Here is a 19872-nt window from a genome sequence, read left to right as displayed (position 1 = left end):
TATTTTTTTGTATTTGCAGAAATAAATAACTGCATATACATACAGACATTTATAAAATTTGGGGCAGTTTATGTGAATCTTTTTGTAATTTTGTATCTGAAATGCATTTACATTATTTTAAAAAGAATATATATTCATCAATGTCCTCACTTCAAAATGTAGTTATCTGAATGAATAAATTATTTTTAAATATTTTTATTGTTTTCTATCATTCACTTTTGAAACTATGCCATGATATATAGCTTATATCTAATATGGAAGTTGTATTGTTTTATGAGAAAGGTAAATTTTCCAGTATATATTCTAAACATTTTACCTCTTCAGAAATATATTTTGTCTGTTGGCATTACTAAACTATGTTATTACTGTAATAGTTTTCATTCATTATCTTGCCTATTCTTTCAAAATTCACTGTTAAACAATAAAAGGCCTTTCCAAACTTTAATCTTAAGAGTGGATTGTCCTTTGTCTCAGTAGCCATTAGTATGTTCATTCTCAGATCCATAGCTGCATTGTGTATAGATAGGCACAGCTTCAAGTCCAGTTTGTAACTGCTAATGGGCTCCCATCATTGCTATACTTTTGTTGTATTATTCCCTCTGTTTTCATCATCGGCCATCTGAGACTCTGGAAGTCTCAAATGCAGACATAAAACACTATCAGAATGCAGTTGTCTCATGCAAATCATCATACAGTTCCTGGCACCATTACTTCCTGAGATTAGTTAGGAGTCACTGGTGAGGAGTATGAGTGCTTGTTGAGGGCATGGGGACGTGGGCAATGTGACAAGAAAAGAGTTATTTCCACACCCACAGAGCTGCATCTGGAAGTAGGTTTAGACTCTACATATGTGTAACAGTGGAAGATTATAGAGACATAATGCATTTTTTATTTTCTTTCATTCTTAGGGTCTTGCTTACATGTGGCAGAATGTTAAAATGCTGAGTAGATTTTATGTACTTTTTTGTATTGTTTTATATCTACTTTATCTTGTGTCAATTTTTCCCAGATTCAACTAGTACTTCTTTTGTTGTGGTTGTTACATGCTTACACTCTCTCTCTTTTTTTTTGTTGTCATTTTCTATGTCTTCAACAGTAGGTTTATAGAGAAATTGGAAGAGATTTTTAAATGTCACTTTAATATAAAATCTAAAGTTTTGGTATTTAACTATAGGTCTCTGTTCATTACACTGGAATAATTTTATTTTGACAAAATTAATAATTAAAAATGAATGAATCATTTCTGAACCCTGAACTGAGATTTTATCTAATTTATTTAACAAATGGACAAATTTGGAACTTGTTATAATTGACTGGAAATTTGCAAGTAAGGATGAAAAAAATTTTTAAATGGAATTTGCAGGTCAGTTTTCAAAACTGAGTTGACTTCTGTGGTGTACTTAATCAGTAGCTTGTGTTGCACAGTTCAAGATCATACATTCAACATCAAGGAGTATTACCTTGAAAATGGGTGTGTTTGTGAATATAGGTACTTTTATATATCATTTCCTAAACAGACAGCTGCTCATTTAGTAACATTTTTTCATGCTTTTTTCCCCCCCTCTAGAATTTGTTTGAAATCAGAAATGAGAAACTAGGAACCATATCTGAGGAAGGCAGATAGAGTTTTTCTTTCTGGGACTTATGGATAATGTTCAATTACAGACTGTAGTCTTTTTATTTCTCCTTTAAAATTACATGTTGAGCATGACGGGGAACTCTACCATCATTGCCCTCACTTTACTGGATTCCCCTCTCATCTCAAGACCCCAAATGTATTTCTTCCTCTGGAAATTCTCTTGGAAATGTCATTCACAAGTGTTTGCACCCCTGATTCCTAATCACCATTGTAACCAGGGAAAAGAAAATTTCCTATAATAATTCTATATTACAGTTATTTTTTGTACACATTCATGGGGGTTACAGAATTTTTCCTTCTGGCAGCTATGTTCTATGACTGCTATGTTGCTATCTGCAAACCTTCGCATTACACAGCCACCATGAGCACAGAGTTTGCATCAGCTTGTACTCAGTTATTGGGCAACTGGATTCCTGATCATTTTCCCTCCACTAATTTTCGCTCTTAAACTGGATTTCTGTTTTTCAATTATCACTGATCATTTCATTTCTGATATTTCCTCTTTTCTGTAACTTTCTTCCTCAGACACACATTTACTAGAACTGATTGTGTTTTTCCTGATGATCCTCATTGTCACATTGTTATCAGCAATCCTTTCTTACTCTTGCATCATCAAGACAATTCAAAATTCCCTTCATCTCAGCAGAAGAAAGAAGCCTTTTCTACTTTCTCAAGTGATTGTTGTATCCATCACTTATGGCAGTTGTATGTTCATCTACATAAAGCCATCAGCAAATGAGAGAGTCACTTTAAACAAAAGAGTATCTGTCTAATACTTCAATCACCCTTTTGTTGAAACCGTTCGTTTATAGTCTGAGGAAACAGAAAGCTAAAAAAGGCTTCAAAGATTTTTTTAGAAAGATATTTTCTGTTTCAGATAAGTAATACTATTTACTGTTTTGACACAAAAATATAAAAAAACATTGAACAAAAACTATTTTGACTTCTAGTTTAAGAATCGATCTTTAATGTTTAATTATTTGTATTATTTAAGCTCACCTGAGCCAAGAAACTCTTCGTATTCTGTTCACATTGACTTTAACTTTCTGGTCAAAAGTGAAAACCTTTTATGTTATAAGTAAAAAATTGCAAAATATATTTTCTCTGAGTTTTAGAGTAGAATGAGAGGTTTTAGTTGTATTATGGAATATACGTTTTTGAGAGTTGTATCTGTTTAAGTAAATGTACTATATTTTTTTCAAAACCATGCTCTTTAAAATTCTTAGGTAAATTGGACTTTGTAATTTATTAAACATGCTTTATTGCTATCAGTATCTCATACTTTAAAAGAACTATTAAAGAATAATTTTGTAAAGTAATTTTTTGAAATGTCAATTGTCAACATAGTAAGAAAGCATAATTTCTTTGAACAAATCACACGTCATTGCATGATTTTGTTTGGCTAGATTAATATTGTGGTAGAAAAGAGAATATAATTTAATAAACAAGAAGTTGATTTCTCACACAATCTATTTCAAGAATATATTCACCAGTTTAATCTCATGAATGTGTTAATGAATATGTTGAATAAATGGGAATATGTGATGAATTTTATGACCAGTCATACAACTATTAGTTTTTAATATTGTATAAGTTTCCAACAGTACAGGATATCAAATACGAATTTCTCAAAATTCAAATGAGTGTTTGAAATATAAAATTATGTCTCCAAATTTGGGAGAAGGAACTGCGACTCTCCAAATTGTACATATATTCCTTTTCTCCTAAAGAAAAGTCAGTGCTTCCATGTTTTTCATTTTTTGTCAAAACAAGAAGTAAATACTTTAGAATAGTTAAATGAATAAGTTATTAAAATGTAATGTGCATGGTTGAAAACAAAGAAAACATCAAGAAAATAAAGTGAAAAATACGAGAGGAACACTTCAGATTAACAAGTATAAGCAAATATGAGAACTAAATGCAGTGTGCAACTCTGGATTATGCTGGACCTGCAGGAAATAAAAAGACATAAAAATAATTTCAGGAAAAATTTATAATATTTTAATATGGCTAAGGATTAGATAATATACCAATGTCATATTTTCTGAATTTTGTTCATTACACTTTGGTTATGTAACATAATGATCTTACTAGGAAATAAACCATGAGGTTATTGAGGTAGTTACGGATAGAGGCACAAAGTCCAACTTCCTATCAAACGTTCAGAAAGACACAGACATATATTTATAGTTATAGTGTTAGTATTTATGTATAAACTATTAAAATTGTATTTATATATTTGTATGTATATAAATTTATATATATGTATGTACTTATAAAAAAGAGAGAGAGGGATGGGTAATGGTAAAATAAATCACACGATATATAAACAATTGTGGCTGGATAAATAGCATGTCAAGTGCTTTTACTATTTTTGGAAGATTTCCTTAAGTCTAAAATTACAAAAATTTACAAAAAAAGCAAGCTTGCACCTGGGCAACCATCCTCACAATATAAAATGGTCCACTGTGGAGGGGTTGCCTTATATGGGTGGTCATGATGGACTATGGACTTTACTGAAATTCCCAAGTCATTCCTTCATTTATGAGTAGTTGACCAAGCAGTGACAAAGCTATTCAATGCCCTAGTCATTGGCTCATTAAGAGGGTCCGAATTTCACATTCATACACAGAAGTTAGGATATTAGAGTTTGTTGAGCTCCAATACTTGGTATTTTATTGAGAAGCTTGGAAGTTGCACAACACATGGGGAGGTTGTACAACACGTGGGGAGGTTATACCTGAGCTCAGACATCCTTATATTAGGAAAAGCACTGATTTCCAATCAGCAATCATACAATCACATGTTGATTGAAGTTTTCTCTTTGGATTGGTGACAGGAGCCATCAGGGCAGTTTGGCTAATCAGAGTGATTTACCATACTTACCCACTAGCTGGAAAACATATGCAGTGCTCCAGAAGGTGTTACAGTAGTTACGCATGAAAATATCATTTATAATATGCACCCCCAGGCTCCAGATGATGAGTTGTTCACTCTAGGAATGAGAAACCTGGTGCTCTATACAGCTCCCTCATCTCCCTTTGGGTCCCCAGTTACTATTCTTGCCTCCCACACTGGGCTACTCATAAGTGAGCTATTGACATTAGCAGTTTGGGGGGAGATTGAAACAATAAGAGCATGGAAAGAAGTATGGACTATGGCTGAAGGGAGAGGTGCAAAGGGCTCTGTGAATGTCTTAGGGCCCAGATGTGGGCTGATTTGGGTAGTGAAAGAAAAATTTGGTAGGCAGCTCAATAAGGTCTTATTAGAACTGGGGCACTGATTAAAGCCAAAGCAGCAATTCCAGCCACTGAGGTTCAGGACAGAGGTTCAGGGAGACAAAGACCCATGTCCAGCCTGTTTCCCTGTGAGGCTTCCTGAGGATGGTACTCAAGCTCTGCCTGGGCTCTCACCCCACTGGAGGATGATTTGCTTTTTGATTTGACCAAGGGTGGGGTCAAGGCCCCACCCTGGGGAACATGGTGAGGACTGGAGGCCACATGTAGAATTAGCAATTCCTTGGTACAACATGTCCTGGTGCTGGTGGACACAGGAGCTGAGTGTTCTCTGACTTATGGCAACCATGAGTGTTTTCCTGGGACCCCTCCTCTGATAGATAGCTATGGGGGTAAGGCAACTAGAGTGAGGATAGCCCAAATCCCATTGGGAGTAGGCATTTATACCCAAAGGAGTATACTATGTACATTTCTCCCATCCCTGAATATATTTTGGGGGTAGATACCCTGCAGAGCCTGTGGTTACAGACCACGGCAGGTGAGTTTAGACTGTGGGTACGTATCGTAATGGGAGTTCTGAGGCGAAATGCTAAGCACCCACCTGTAGCTCTGCCTGTACCTCAGTGGGTGACAAATACTAAGCAGTATAAATTGCCTGGGGACACAAGGAAATTGGAGAGACTCTACAGGAGTTGGAGAAGGTGGGCATCATAAAGCCCACTCATAGTCCTTTTAATTCCCCAGTATGGCCAGTGAAAGAGCCAGACGGCTCCTGGTGTATGACCGTGGATTACAGGGAATTGAACAAAGTCACATCCCCTTTGCATTCTGCTGTCCCCTCTATAGCAGCCCTTATGGACACCCTCAGTCATGAACTAGGGATATATCATTATGTTGTGGACCTTGCTAATGCTTTCTTCTCTATTGACATAGCACAGTAAATTCAGGAGCAGTTTGCCTTCACGTGGAAAGGCCATCAGTGGACATTCATTGTCCTTCCACAGGGATATCTCCACAGTCCCACCATTTATTATGGACTTGTAGCCCAGGACTTGGCCACGTGGAAGGAAACGCAAACAGTGTGGCTGTATCACTGCATTGATGATATTATGCTCACATCTGATTCTCTTTCAGGTTTAGAAGGGGCAGTTCCTAGACTCCTGCAACATCTACAGGAGGAAGGATGGGCTGTGAACAGCCACGGTTCAGGGACCTGGTTTGTCTGTACAGGCCTTTAGTGTAATGGACTCATCCAGGCCCTGTGAGCTAGATGTTCATGTAACTGAAGATGGTTATGGATGGGGCCTTTGGTAGTGGCTTGAATGTACATGCCAATGTATTTGATTCTGGATACAACTATGGAAAGGAGCAGAGGTCTAGTACACCTTGTGAGGGAACAACTGGCTGCTGTGCACCACACCTTGCTGGCTTTGGAGACCATCACTGGAACAGCTCTCATCAAAGTAATAACCATGTATCCCATCATGGAGAAGGAGCAAGACTGGAACCAAAGGCCACAGAGTAGCATGGCACAAACACTCACACTGGCCAAATGGGGTACATATTTGCAGCAGTGTTTCCACTAGCCTATTATGTGGAAAACTTCAGCACTTATTAGGGTTTGTGACATATACCAGTAGAAAGCAGGAATAACTTGTTTTGAGTCACTGGTAGCCAAGATTCCTTATCAGGAGGGAAAAGCCCCTATACCTGAAGATGCTTGTATTCAGATGGCTCCAGTCATGGGCAGCCCCTGAAGTGGAGGGCTCTGGCTTTCCATACTAAGACTGAGACAATATGGATGGTGGGCGGAGAGGGTAAGGGCTGTCAATGGTCTGAGTTGCAGGCAGTATGGCTCGTGATCACCCAGGAGCCCTCCCCCATAGTTGTCTGCCCTGATAGCTGGGCCGTCTATCAGGGCTTGACCCTGTAGCTACTGACATGGAACCATGTCAGCTGGATGGTTGGTCACTGGTCCCTTTGGGGACAAGAGTTGTGGCAAGACCTATGGGCCACTGGTCAGACTAAGACAGTTACTGTATATCATGTGACCAGCCATTTGCCTTTGGCATCCCCAGGGACTGATGAAGCAGACACACTGGCCCAGGTGCACTGGCTAGAAGGAAAGCCTGCCTCTGATGTAGTCCAATGGTCACATCAGCATTTGTTGCACATGGTGCAAAAGACAATGTGGGCTGTAGCCTGTTGGTGGGGCTTGCCGTTGACCTTTGAAGACATCAGCAGAGCCTGGAAGGAGTGCCTTGTATGCTCTAAGAGGGATTTACACTGAGTCCCTCAGCAACATGGCACAATAGTAAAGGGGCCGATACCCCTTGTCAGGTGGCGGATAGACTATTTTAGGCCTCTGCCCATATCAGAAGGATATCGATATGCTGTGACTTGTGTGGACACAGCTACTGGCCTGTTGGTTGTTTTTCCTGCACGTCATGCAGATCAACAAATGACCAAAAGGGGCCTATGCCCAGCCAGATACGCTTTAGAGTGATCAAGGCACCCACTTTACTGGACATTCGTTACAAAATAGGTGCAGCAATTTGGAATAAAGTGGAAGTTTCATGGACCATATAGCCCTGCTGGGGCAGGCACGATAGAGAGGTACAATGGTTTGCTGAAATCTGGCCTCAAGTCAGACACCTTGTCTATGGGGCTGGTCATTTTGCTTATGGAGAGTGCTACAGAGTTTGAATAAGGATCCCTGAAAAGGAGCGTGGAGCCCTGTGGATATGCTAATACACATTGATGGCTCTCCTATACAACTGTATGTGCAAACCAAGGAGGAGTTACTGAAGCCAGGATAAGGCAGGATCACGGTAGTGCACCCAAAACGTCAAGAAGGTAAGAGCATCTTACAGGGAAGTTTTGTTTTCTCTTTATGGCCAATGCATGTACCTCCCATAGTCCTATATATTGACTCATCTGTAACTCCCACAGATATGGGGGTGAAGGTCTGTTGTATTAGGTGAGGACAAGATCCCATTCCTGCCACCAACCTATCGCTGTACCACTCTCCTCCTAACAGATGGACAAGATTTGCTTATGCTGGTGTCATTAAAACATGTCATTAAATCCTTAAGATTATTTTCTTCTACAGCCTCTGTGGCCTGGACTCACCCCTGGCTGTGGCTGCCAAATGAAGAGTGCTCTGTACTCCCTACCCATTCCAACTGTCCAACTGCGGAATGGGTGACCTATGGACTTTATCTGCATAGGACTTTGAACCTAGCTGAATCCTCCAGCTTGAGGATTATCATGACTTTATTGATCTTGTTATTGTATGTTATTAGTCTGGTTACCATGCTCCCGTTTTCTCACATAGGGGCCATTAAGGAAGATGGGGAGCAAGTAGATTGTCAGGTGAGATTTCTTGAGGGGTGGCTGTGGGTAAAATTGCAGTATTTCCAGAATCTCTTAGGTGGCCTTAGTGCATCTCCATATCAATAAGTGTTTCCAAGGGGTGGATAGAAGTAGACCATCTCCATATCAACAGGCGATTACAAGGGTGGGGGGGTGTAAGGGTGTATCTGGACCTGAGAGGTAAGGTGGGGTCTCTCTTTTAAAGCCAGGTCATGAGAGACATGGGTGGGCAGAAGTGGATGACTGCTCATAGGCTATAAACGGGTTTCTCCCACTTGATTTCTCCCTTGAACTGATTTCAGCTTCGGAGGTTATTTGCCCTGGGCTGGTAACATATTTTTCCACTGGAGTTCCACTTAACAAAACAGAAAATCTTAAATATGCTACCACAGGAGAGAATATGGTAAATAAATACATTACATAAATTCTAAAATGTTAAGTCAATTTACTTTTCTTCTTAGATGTCAGTAATGTAATATGCAAAGACAAGATGATACACAAGAGAGGGTGAGGATTTAGTAATATGGGAAACTCTTGAACCACTGTGTTGTATATTGAAGCCAATATATGATTATCAACAATACTTCAATAAAAAGAAGATAAATTGATGAACTAGGAGTACATTATTGCAGAGAGAACATCCTGCAAGTATGCCAGCTTGTAAAGTTCCAATTCCAGTGTCTTCTCCTTCTGCCCTCTCCAAAACTGCATGGCTTCTTGAAAGGTAGTGGACTGTAGCGACCTGAACATGACTTTAAATCAGAATTCAGGCTTCATGACATGCTACCTATGTTATACTGATCAATTTAGTCTATCTTCTGCTGTATATATTTTCAAAGCTATAACATATTTAAAAGGCATTAATAATAATGATTGAAAAGAGTTTGACATATCATTAGTAGTTCCAAAAAAGCAATGGTTTTCAAAATTATGTCAGTAGAAATAATTTAAAAGAGTGTTAAATGGTGATTTCAAAGCCTACCTTTAAATTTTAAGACAAACAATCTTTGGGTTTTTAATTTTTTTTATTAAGGTATCGTTAATATACAATCTTAGGCTCAGGTTTCACATGAGCAACACTGTGGTTACTACATTCCCCCTGTGAACAAGTCCCCACCACATACCCCATTACAGTCACTGTCCATCGGCATAGTAAGATGCTATAGAGTCACTACTTGTCTTCTCTGTGCTATACTGCCTTCCCCATGCCCCCTATAGTTTGTGCACTAATCATAATGCTCCTTAAATCCCTCATCTCTCCTTTCCCACCCACTCTCCCCAGTCCCTTTCCCTTTGGTAACTATTAGTACATTCTTGGGTTCTGTGAGTTTGCTCCTGTTTTATTCCTTCAGTTTTTGCTTGGTTGTTATGCTCCACAGAAGAGTGAAATAATTTGGTACTTGTCTTTCTCTGCCTGGCTTATTTCACAAAACATAATACCCTCTAGCTACATCCATGTTGCAAACGGTAGGATTTGTTTTCTTCTCCTGGCTGAATAATATTCCATTGTGTGTATGTACCACATCTTCTTTACCCATTCATCTACTGATGGACACTTAGGTTGCTTCCATATCTTGGCTATTGTAAATAGTGTTGTGATAAACATAGGGGTGCATATGTCTTTTTGAATCTATGATCCTGTTTTCTTAGGGTAAATTCCTAGGAGTGGAATTCCTGGGTCAAATGGCATTTCTATTTTGAGTTTTTTGAGGAACTTCCACACTGCTTTCCACAATGGTTAAATTAACTTACATTCCCACCAGCAGTGTAGGAGGGTTCCCCTTTCTCCGCATCCTCGCCAGCATTTATTGTTGCTTGTCTTTTGGATGTTGGCCATCCTAACTGGTATGAGGTGATATCTCATTGTGGTTTTAATTTGCATTTCTCTGATGATTAGCAATGTGGAGCATCTTTTCATGTGCCTGTTGGCCATCTGAATTTCTTCTTTGGAGAACTGTCTATTCAGATCCTCTGCCCATTTTTTAATTGGGTTATTTGCTTTTTGGCTGTTGAGGTGCATGAGCTCTTTATATATTTTAGATGTCAACCCCTTAACCCCTTATCAGGTATGTCATTTATGAATATATTCTCCCATACTGTAGGATGCCTTTTTGTTCTACTGATGGTGTCCTTTGCTGTACAGAAGCTTTTTAGTGTAATATAGTCTCAATTGTTCATTTTTGCTTTTGTTTCCCTTGCCCAAGGAGATATGTTCTTGAAAAAGTTGCTCATGTTTATATTCAAGAGATTTTTGCCTATATTTTCTTCTGAGAGTTTTGTGGTTTCATGACTTACATTCAGGTCTTTGATCCATTTCAGGTTTACTTTTGTGTATGGAGTTAGACAGTAATCCAGTTTCATTTTATTATATGTAGCTGTGCAGTTTTGCCAACACCAGCTGTTGAAGAGGCTGTCATTTCCCCATTGCATGTCCATGGCTTCTTTATCATATATTAATTGGCCATATATGTGTGGGTTTATATCTGCTCTCTAGTCTGTACCATTGATTTATAGATCTGTTCTTGCGCCAGTACCAAACTTTCTTGATTATTGTGGCTTTGTAGTAGAGCTTGAAGTTGGGGAGTGAGATCCCCCCCAACTTTATTCTTCCTTCTCAGGATTGCTTTGGCTATTTGGGGTCTTTTGTGGTTCCATCTGAATTTTAGAACTATTTGTTCCAGTTTGTTGAAGAATGCTGTTGGTATTTTGATAGGGATTGCATTGAATCTATAGATTGCTTTAGGCAGGATGGCCATTTTGACAATATTAATTCTTCCTACCCAAGAGAATGGATGAATTTCCATTTATTAGTGTCCTCTTTAATTTCTCTTAAGAATATCTTCTAATTTTCAGGGTATAGGTCTTTCACTTTCTTGGTTAGGTTTATTCCTAGGTATTTTATTCTTTTTGATGCAACTGTGAATGGAATTGTTTTCCTGATTTCTCTTTCTGCTAGTTCATTGTTAGTGTATAGGAATGCAACAGATTTCTGTGTATCAATTTTGTATCCCGCAACTTTGTTGAATTCAGATATTAGATCTAGTAGTTTTGAAGTGGATTCTTTAGGATTTTCTATGTACAATAACATGTCATCTGCAAGCAAGGACAATTTGACTTCTTCTTTACCAATCTTGGATGCCTTTTATTTCTTTGTGTTGTCTGATCGGTGTGGCTAGGACCTCCAGTACTATGTTAAATGAAAGTTGGGGGAGTGGGCTTCCTTCTCTTGTTCCCGGTCTTAGAGGAAAAGCTTTCAGCTTTGCATTGTTAATTATGATGTTGGCTGTGATTTTGTCATACATGGCCTTTATTATTTTGAGGTATTTGCCCTCTATACCCATTTTGTTGACAGTTTTTATCATGAATGGGTGTTGAATTTTGTCAAATGCTTTTTTAGCATCTATTGAGATGATCATGTGATTTTTGTCTTTCTTTTTATTGATATAGTGGATGATGTTGATGGATTTTCGAATGTTGTACCATCCTTGCATCCCTAGGATGAATCTCACTTGATCATGATGTATGATCCTCTTGTTGTATCTCTGAATTCGGTTTGCTAGTATTTTGTTGAGTATTTTTGCATTTATGTTCATCAGGAATATTGGTCTGTAGTTTTCTGTTTTTGTGGTGTCTTTGCCTGGTTTTGGTATTAGAGTGATGCTGGCTTCATAGAATGAGTTTGGAAGTATTCCTTCCTCTTCTATTTTTTGGAAAACTTTAAGGAGAATGGGTATTGTGTCTTCTCTAAATGTCTGATAAAATTCAGTGATGAAGCCATCTGGCCAGGGGATTTTGTTCTTGAGTATTTTTTTGATTACTGATTCAATCTGATTACTAGTAATTGGTCTGTTCAGATTTTCTGTTTCTTCCTTAGTCAGCCTTGGAAGGTTGTATTTTTCTAGAAAGTTGTACATTTCGTCTAGGTTATAAAGTTAGGTAGCATATAATTTTTCACAGTGTTCTCTAGTAGTTCTTTGTATTTTGGTGGTGTCCATAGTGATTTTTCCTTTCTCATTTCTGATTCTGTTGATGTATTTAGATTCTCATTTTTCTTGATAAATCTGGCTAGGGGTTTATCTATTTTGTTTATTTTCTCAAAGAAGCAACTCTTGGTTTCATTAATTCTTTCTATTGTTTTATTGTTCTCAATTTTATTTATTTTTTCTCTGATCTTTATTATGTCCTTCCTTCTACTGACTTTGGGCCTCATTTGTTCTTCTTTTTCCAGTTTCAATAATTGTGAATTTAGACTGTTCATTTGGGATTGTTCTGCCTTCTTTAAATAGGCCTGGATTGTTATATACTTTTTTCTTAGAACTTCCTTTTCTGTGTCCCACATAAGATGGGGTGTTAAGCCTCCATGTGTTTGTGAGCCTCTTTGCTTTCTTTGTACAATTTATTTCTAGTTTCATACCTTTGTGATCTGAGAAGTTGGTTGGTACAATTTCAGTCTTTTTGAAAATAGCTGAGGCTTTTTTTCTGGTGTAGTATGTGATCTATTCTGGAGAATGTTTCATGTGCACTTGAGAAGAATGTGTATCCTGTTGCTTTTAGGTGGAGTGTTCCATAGATGTCTGTTATGTCCATCTCTTCTAATGTGTTGTTCAGTGCCTCTGTGTCCTTGTCCTTACTAATTTTCTGTCTGGTTGATCTGTCCTTTGGAGTGAGTAGTGTGTTGAAGTCTCCTAAAATGAATGCATTGCACATTATTTCTCCCTTTAATTCTGTTAGTATTAGTTGCACATATTTGGGTGCTCCTATGTTAGGTTCATTGATATTTATAATGGTTATATCTTTTTGTTGAACTGACCCTTTTATCATTATATAATGTCCTTCTTTGTTTCTTGTTACTTTCTTTGTTTTGAAGTCTATTTTGTCTAATACAAGTTCTGCAACTCCTGATTTTTTCTCCCTATTAGTTGCATGAAATATCTTTTTACATCTCTTCACTTTTAGTCTGTGTAAGTCTTTGGGTTTGAGGTGATTTTCTTGTAGGCAGCATATAGATGCGTCTTGCTTTTTTACCCATCCTATAACTCTATGTCTTTTGATTGGTGTGTTCAGTCCTTTTACATTTAGGGTGATTATTGATAGATATGTGCTTAATGCCATTGCAGGCTTTGAATCTGTGGTTACCAAAGGTTCAAGGGAAGCCTCTTTACTATCTAGCATTCTACCTTAACTCACTTATTACACTATTATAAACAGAATCTGAATATTCATTTTCCCCCCTTCTTTTTCTTCCTCTTCCTCTCTTTATATGCTAGGTGTCATCTTCTCTACTCTTTGTCTATCCCTTGACTGACTTTGTTGGTAGCTGATTTAATTTTGCATTTGGTTAGTATTTAATAGGTCTACTTCCTTTGTTGTGGTTTTATTTTCTCTTATGATAGCTATTTAACCTTAAGCACACTTCCATCTAGAACAGTCCCTTTAAAATACACTGTAGAGATGGTTTGTGTGAGGTAAATTCCCTCAACTTTTGCTTGTCTGGGAATTGTTTAATCCCTCCCTCAAATTAAAATGATTATCTTGCTTGGTTGAGTATTATTGACTCAAGGCCCTTCTGTTTCATTACACTGAATATATCATGCTACTCTCTTCTGGCCTGTGAGGTTTCTGGTGAGAAGTCTGATGATAGCCTGATGGGTTTTCCTTTGTAAGTTATCTATTTTTTTTGGCTGCTTTTAATACTCTGTCCTTGTCCTTGATCTTTGCCATTTTAATTATTATATGTGTTGGTGTTGTCCTCCTTGGGTCCCTTGTGTTGGGAGATCTGTGGATCTCCATGGCCTGAGAGACTATTTCCTTCCCCAGCTTTGGGAAGTTTTCAGCAATTACCTCCTCAATGACACTTTCTATCTCTTTTTCTCTCTCTTCTTCTTCTGGTACCCCTATAATGTGAATATTGTTCCATTTGAATTGGTCATACAGTTCTCTTACTATTCTTTCATTCCCAGAGGTCCTTTTTTCTCTTTGTGCCTCAGCTTCTTTGTATTTCTGTTCTCTAATTTCTATTCCATTTACCATCTCCTCTACCTCATCTAATTTTCTTTTGAATCCCTCCATTGTTTGTTTCAGTTCAGGTACTGTATTTTATAAGGTGTCTATCTCCCTCCTGAATTTGTCCCTTAGCTTTCGAATATTTTTCTGTAGCTCCATTAGCATGCTTAGAACTTTTATTTTGAATTCTTTTCCAGGAAGATTGCTGATTTCAGTTTTACCAAGCCCTCTTTCTCATGTTTGAGGCATTTTGGATGGATAAGGTTCTTCTGCCTTTTCATAGTCCTGGAGTGATGGAAATGGTAGCAGGTGAGCAGCGTGGGTGTCAGCTGGGAGGACAATGTCCCTTCCTGCTTCCTGGTTGCAGTTCCTGTCACCACTGTCTATTCTGGTTAACCACATGCAGGAAGTGTCCTCTGGGTTAATCCCCTAAACTGCCATGGGGGGGGCGGTCCTTGGGATGGCCTAGGTTGTTGGCAGGGGTTGCAGGCAAGCTGTGTGCATTTTGCTGTGAAGACAAAGCCCTTTTGTGCTTCTCAGTCACTGTGCCTCTCTCCACTGTCTGGACCAGTTAGCTGCGTGCAGGGAGCAGCTTCTGGGTTAATCCCCTAAACTTCTATTGGCAGGGCTGCCCTCCTGCCCGACCAGGCAATGGCAGGGCTCACAGACGAGTGGCACATGTGTTTGCAGGGAGGGCAAAGCCCTTTTGTGCTTCCCAGTCACAGTGCCTGTCTCTGCTGTCTGGGCTAGTTAGCTGTGCTTAGGGAGAAGCCTCTGTGTAAGCAGTGTGGTTGCTGAAGGCGGGGCTGCCCTCCAGGGGGTCTGCAGCAATGGTGGCTACAGCGGGTTTGTGCACAGGTGCCAGTGGGGAAGAAGGAGTGGCAGGCTGCTTATCCCAGAGAATGACCTCGGGGCTGTGTTGCCAACCAGGGTGATGGAGTGCCTGAAGCTCCTGATAGTTCCCAACCTGTGGAGCTGAGTGTGCCAGGGTGATTTCGTCCGCCTGTTCCTTCTCCTAAAGCCTTGCTGCTTTAGCAGCCTTCTGACTGTTGGGAAGCTTTCAAAGCATCTGCTTTTCTTTTGTCCCAGGGTAGCAGGTTTTGGGAACCTGTTCGCAGTCTTATTCTCTACTTTGTTTTCCAACCCCTCTAATCTCCAGAGCACATGCAATGTAGATCTGTGCTCCCGGGGTCGATTTCTAGAGCTGGGTATTTAGCAGTCCTGTGCTTCCACTACCTGATGCACTGATTCTCTTCCTCCCGCCGGGAAGCTGGGGTGGGTGGAGTGCTCGGGTCCCACCAGGTCACGGCTTTTTTACTTTACCCTTTTTCTGTGATATGTTGACTTCCCCAGATGTAGACCGGCTGGTGCACTCTTACTTCTGGTCGCTCTTTTAAGAATAGTCGTATTTACTGTATTTTCAAAATATATGTGGTTTTGGGAGGAGATTCCCACCACTTCTCATGCTGCCATCTTTTTTCTTCTCCCCTGTGTTTTTAATTTGATGTCAGAGGTAATCTTTTCAACTTCTCTTAAACAATTAATTCTTTGTCCTTTCTGTCTGTTGGCCAGCAGGAGTAATGATTTACTTTAAAAGTAGTAATTTAAAAGGTGGGCGCATTATCAGAAGAGGCCTCTTTCTCCTTTTCCTTGCTTGCTTGCATGTTGGGTTTCCCCCTCTCTCTCTCTCTCATATCTTTTTTCTTCTTTCCTTTCTTCCTCCCTCCCTCCTTCTGTCCCTCCATTTCATTAATATTTCTTTCTTTCTCCTTTCCTTTCTTCATTGACAAGCACTCTGTAACTATTTAGGATAATTTTGATAACTTTGCTTTTGAGAAGAAACTAGTACTATTACTACAAAATGTATCTTCTAGATAATTTGTATACTTTTAAATATTATTACTTTCCTTCTTGTACAAGAGCACTGAAAAAAAGTTTGGGTAAGAAAGGAACAAGTTTAATTACTTGGGAATATGTTTTATAGTTTCACAATGAGGGAAAACACCACCTATGAATTTTGGTTTCAAAGAAGAACAAGGAAATTGTTTAAGGTGAGTGTAGGATGCAGTATTACATGTCTCTGATAAGGTTAATATGACTGAATTATAGGCACAAAGCATTGAAATAAATTAGAAGCTGTAGTTAAACATTTAGAGTATTTTCTTCTTTCATTTTACTTTGATTCATCAAAACTGATTTTTTTTTAGAACAATGCAATCCTCTTTATGGAGTCATTAAAAGCTTGTTTCACTTGCTTATTCCTTAGGGTGTAAATGAAGGGGCTCAACAAGGGTGCAACAGATGTAGTGAGCACTGAGATGCCCTTATTTATGGCCACCTCCTCCTTTGCCAAGGGCTTGATGTAGATGAAGATGCAGCTGCCATAGGTGATGGAAACCACAATCATGTGGGGAAGAGCAGGTGGAAAAGGCCTTTTTTCTCTGTTGAACAGAGGGGAACCTGAGAATTGCCCTGATGATGTGTGTGTAGGACAGAATCACACACACTAGGGTGATGATGAGTCCAAATACAGCCACAAGAATAACCACTTTTTCTATTACCTGTGTATTTGAGCATGAGATCTTTAGGAAGGGACCTGCATCACAGATAAAATGATCAACTGTATTGTAGTCACAGAATTCAAGCTGGAGGCCCAAGCTAAGGGGTGGGAGAATGATCACCAAGCCAGACCCCCAACAGCAGAGGACTAATAAGGTACAGACCCTACTGTTCATGATGGTCATGTAATGCAGGGGTTGACAGATAGCAATGTAGCGGTCATAGGACATGGCTGCCAGGAGAAAAAATTCTGTTGCTCCAAAGAGAATAACAAAAAATATTTGACTGGCACAAGCATTGTAGGTAATGGTATTGTCCCCAGTTGACATGCTGTACAGGAATCTAGGAATACAGGCAGTGGTAAATGACACTTCTAAGAAGGAAAAATTTCCGAGGAAAAAGTACATAGGGGTTTTCAGATGGGAGTCTACCAATGTGAGGGTGATAATAGTCAGGTTCCCTGTTACACTCAAAATGTAGGTGAGAAATAGGAAGATAAAAAGCAGGATTTGCAGTTGAGGATCATCTGTGAGTCCCAACAGGATAAAAGTTGTTATTTCTGTGTGGTTTCTCATCACTGGCTTTTGAACTCTGCTCAGTAAGCATGTAAATATCAAAGAGAGTTCAGGAAGAGATAGATACTCAAATTCTGTAGCAAAAGACTGTGCTTATAAAAGCCAAGCAAATAAGGCTCCAATAAATTCCTCCTTTCACACCATAATCAACATTGCCAGTAGTCCAATAATCTTTCTGAATATTCCATGTATGAGTAACAGATTATTGCTTCAGAATTTATGTTGTAAAATAATCCAACTTTTTCTCACATCATTCTTTGCCTTTCAAAATTAAAAAGCATTGCTGATTTTTTAATAATTCATTACATGGACTAGATTTAGAAATAAAGGGGAAAAAAGACCATGTTACTTGATGTTTAATTAAACAGTCTTTATCCAACAAACCTTGTAAATGGAGCATATTTGGATAATTCAGAAAATGAGTTCCCTTCAATTGTGACTCAGGTTGCTTTATGGGTAAGATGCATTTATCCTGCAAAACAAACAACAATGACAAAAATGCACAACTCAGGAGCCTGAGATTGTCCTTTGTCTCTTTATTCTTCTCTGTCTGTAGTCCTTACTCTTAACTCAAAGGTGGTTTGATGTACACCTATTTTAACTAAAGTACAAAACACCATTGTGTTCAAGATATTTACAAATGGAATATCTTCATAAGCATTCAGGTGATTTTTCAGCTTACTAACTGTCATCAGATTTCTCTGACAGCCCCTGAAGATAAAACTACATTTAATATCACTAAATATAGTCTTCTAGGCTGTGCTTTTTGTTCGTTACAGTTTTTAATTCCTTTGCAAAGATAGAGTGTCAGCACCTTCTCTGCGTACCCATGCTCAATGTAGGATTTTAGCCTCCGAGACTTGACTTTCACTTGTAACTCACTGCTGCTTTTCCTCACACCTGCAGCAACTTCACTACTGTTGGAGCCATGACACAATTTTTGAAGTTATTTTGTGTGGCATCCCCACAATATATTTTTAAATTTAAGTTCAGCCATTCTTTAAATGGATTCCATGTCATCGTTTTGATTTTCTCCTCCTTCAAGACCTACACAGTCTCCTCACTATTTGTCTATGAAGTATTGCTGTTCCCCAATATTCTATGTTGAGACCTCTCCCTTCCTGTTTTCTGTTTGTGGCTCTTCCTACTCCATATTCTACAAGGTGATTTCACTCCTTGCCATTGATTTCATTGTCATTTATATGATGGATTCCAAAGGCCAGAACTATTCCCAATGAAAAGCATTGCTAATATGCGTCAGGAGTTGCAAGTTCCACAGACATGTCACATGCCATGTGCTCAACGTGAGATCAGGCTCCCTCTCAGCCTTCTCCTCTTCCAGTGTTAGCTGTTTCTGGATAAAGATCAATGTCTTTGTGTGGTTTGCCAGGCTTTTCCTGGACAGGACCTTCCTTATTTTCTCTCCCATCACTTACAATCCCTGAACTTTCTTCCTCAGAACTTAAGTTCCACTGATATTGACTATTTGTAATTCTTATTTTTCTACATGCTGTCTCCTTGGCAAGGGCTAATCCTCTGACTGACTGGTGCCTGTTGGTCCTTCAGGGATCTCCTTAGGTGTCAGTTCTTCAAGTAGGTCTTCATTTACCACCCAGAGTGTGAGATTCTGATTCTGTGTTATTTCCAAGCAGTTGTTGCCTATCATGTCTTGGAACATACCACACTGTATACTTCTGTGTATGTATATTTATCCTCTGTTTCTGTAAACTTCTCCACATAGAGGCTATATTTTGTATATAGTTATGTTCCCTCATATCTGTCACATGAAAGGCATTATGTAAATGTGAACTGAAAAATAAAACAGCTGTCCGTGTGCTGAGACTGAGCTGTGTGCTTCAATTCTGGTTCATCGGTTAGACATCCTTTTTCATGTCTGTTTCTCACTGCACTGTCATTTCATGTACATTCTTATTCACATGGTCTGCAAAATATCAATTTTAAACTTTGTGTATCCTCCTTTTCCAGACATTTTCCTGTGGCCTATGAACTTGACTTTACCTTTGATGTTGTGATTCTCCATCTGGTGATGTTGGCATGTTGGTTCATTCCTAGAAATCTCTGTCCTGAACCTCTTGCTTGTTACGTACTTAGATTTTTATCCCATTGCCCAGAATTTACCACTATACAACATTTTTAGAGACTATGCTTATTTTACTTTTTGCTTTCTTTTCTTCTTCAGAGCTGACATCACCTACTGTGTGCCTACAGAATTCACTCCTCTTCTCACACTGTGGAGAGTGCCTCATTCTCTTTCTTATTAGAGCAAAACCACTTAATTCTACATCAGGACTTACTTCCTCTTGGCTAATGGAAAAGCTGAGACAAACTATTTTAAAAGTATTCCATCCAGTGGTTAAGTATAGTGCAAAGTACAGGGCTAGTATCTGTATCATGACAATCACTTCATTTATATAAAAATTCACTGTAGTTATTTCAGTGTTTGTTCAAATAATGTTCAATTTCT

The 19872-nt window shown here is 38.8% G+C and overlaps 1 pseudogene; it reads right to left on the bottom strand.

The window, feature by feature from the left end:
• Positions 1–16456: 16456 nt before the first annotated feature.
• LOC130679343 (olfactory receptor 6C2-like) lies at positions 16457–17387 on the bottom strand (annotated as a pseudogene).
• Between the last annotated feature and the right edge of the window lie 2485 nt (positions 17388–19872).

Source organism: Manis pentadactyla, chromosome 10 (genome assembly GCF_030020395.1).
Source record: "Manis pentadactyla isolate mManPen7 chromosome 10, mManPen7.hap1, whole genome shotgun sequence".
Taxonomy (NCBI): domain Eukaryota; kingdom Metazoa; phylum Chordata; class Mammalia; order Pholidota; family Manidae; genus Manis; species Manis pentadactyla.
The sequence above is the reverse complement of the archived record's forward strand: the minus strand, read 5'-3'. Positions and strand labels throughout refer to the sequence as shown.